The sequence below is a fragment of the Mus caroli genome, chromosome 11 (assembly GCF_900094665.2).
Source record: "Mus caroli chromosome 11, CAROLI_EIJ_v1.1, whole genome shotgun sequence".
Lineage (NCBI taxonomy): Eukaryota > Metazoa > Chordata > Mammalia > Rodentia > Muridae > Mus > Mus caroli.
In genome coordinates, this window is record NC_034580.1 from 38,892,583 (window position 1) to 38,894,826 (window position 2,244).

Consider the following 2,244-nt stretch of genomic DNA (forward strand, 5'->3'; position numbering starts at 1 on the left):
ACAGTAGAAAGGTAGCAATGGCTTCTCCTTCCTCTCCTTGAAGAGGTGCTGCTGGTATGTGTGTTCTGGAATCTCTGGCTTCCAGGGGATGCTGCTCATGTCCAGTGGAGAAGTCATGGGTGCAGGGTCCTTGAGGCCACCATCATTCCTGGATGTCTGGCAGCAACACATCTCCCTGGGCAGCAGCATCCTGCCCAGACACTCACTGGGTCCAAGACACAATGAGATGTTAGACTATAGTGACAGGCAGATGTTACACGAGGAACATTATCCAGGGGCTGCACATCAACAAAGCTTCCATTGAGAGGTTCTCCACAACTGCTACAGCCAGGCTACCACCAGGCTAGAGGAGCTGCATCTTCCCCCGGGGCTGTGCCACAACACAGAGCTAAGCCATTATGCAAGCACAGTCCCCACAGTCCGCACCACCCCTCTGGAGCACTGCCACTCCTGCTGGGTTTCTTTTTCTTCCCACCCATACATCTATCCAGCCCTCCAACTATTTATCCATCTATTCTACCACCTACCTCTCGAGACCCATAGAGCACATGCCTATCAGTAAATCTCTCTCCATGACATTTTCATTCCAGAAGGAACCTGAGGGCAGAAGTACCTAGCTGCAAATGTAAGAGCCAGGTTCTCTGCTAGACCTGGGGTTCCCATGGGAAGAATCTCTTACAGGGCATTATTTCTTTCCCAACCTCATTCTACCTACTCATCCTCTTGGCCATTGTCTTCAACCACCAATGGTCTTCTTTCTCTTTCTGACCAGGGAAGCCCTCTTTGGCCTTGGGGCTTTAAGAGACTGCTATTCTTTTGTGACCTGAATGTTCAGCCAGCAAAGCAAAGAGCTGGCTCTGTGTGTTCCGTAGCATCCTCAAGTGTCCTGATTCAGAAAGGCCCCCTTTTTTTTTTTACCCATCTTCTTTAAAGGGTGCATTCTTCTGCCTTGCCTAACTACTTTATTACCCCAGTCTGTTTATTTCACTCATAGAATTTCTCAGAATCTTTCTTTTTTTTTTTTTTTTTTGGTTTTTCGAGACAGGGTTTCTCTGTATAGCCCTGGCTGTCCTGGAGCTCACTTTGTAGACCAGGCTGGCCTCNTGTAGACCAGGCTGGCCTCGAACTCAGAAATCCGCCTGCCTCTGCCTCCCGAGTGCTGGGATTAAAGGCGTGCGCCACCACGCCCGGCTCTTTCATTGTCTTAAGTATTATTTTATAACTCACCAACTAGAAAAAATAGGCCCAATGCTCAATTTTTTTAAATATTCTTATGGCATACCTTCTGTTTGTCTTACTGTTTGCAGTTACTGATTCGTTGTAGTCCTTTAATGTTTTTGAATGAATAAGAGAAAGATTTGGACTAGACCTTCCTAGTATTAGAAAGCTTGAAGATTTGTAGAGAGTAGACTAGATAGACTAGGATTAGAGATAGGGTCCTGATGGCAAAGCAGAAGAGCTGACCTAATGAGGTGAGTAGAGTCTTTTGAGCTGCACAATGAAAACAGTGGCCCTGGAGGGTGCCTTGTTATGCATGCCACAATCTGTGATAAATTGGAAGTTTAAACTAGTCACTGCAGAATTTTGTAATTACGTTGAGAAGTAATGAGGTACCAGGACCCAAGTCTTATTTTCCTCCCTGTGGGAGATTATACAGTGTGAGAATTCAGGGTGTCATGGCTCCATAGACTATATGTTATTGTTTAATTAGCTGATTGTGGTGAACTATAGATGTAGAGTCATAATGGAAATTCTGTAAGGCAAGACCTGTGTATGTTTAATGTAAGCATAATGTAATCCCCATAAGAGATGTTTTTGGCTTTCTTACTCTGTCTAGGTATCAAAACCAATGTGTGTGCATGTTAGCAAGCACAGTTTGTTGGTTTGTTTGTTTTTTGAGGAGGGCCCAGTTTTTTCATTTGTAAAGAGAGCTAAAACATATTAGTGTGTTTAAAGCTGACTAGTAAGATACAGTCTCATTATGATAGATGCCCTACCCGGTTGTCCTAGTTAGGGTTTCTATTCCCGCACAAACATCATGACCAAGAAGCACTTCGGGAGGAAAGGGTTTATTCACCTTACTCTTCCACATTGCTGTTCATCACCAAAGGTAGTCAGGACTGGAACTCAAGCAGGTCAGGAAGCAGGAGCTGATGCAGAGGCCATGGAGGGATGTTCCTTACTGGCTTGCTTCCACTGGCTTGCTCAGCCTGCTCTCTTATAGAACCAAGACTACCAGCCCAG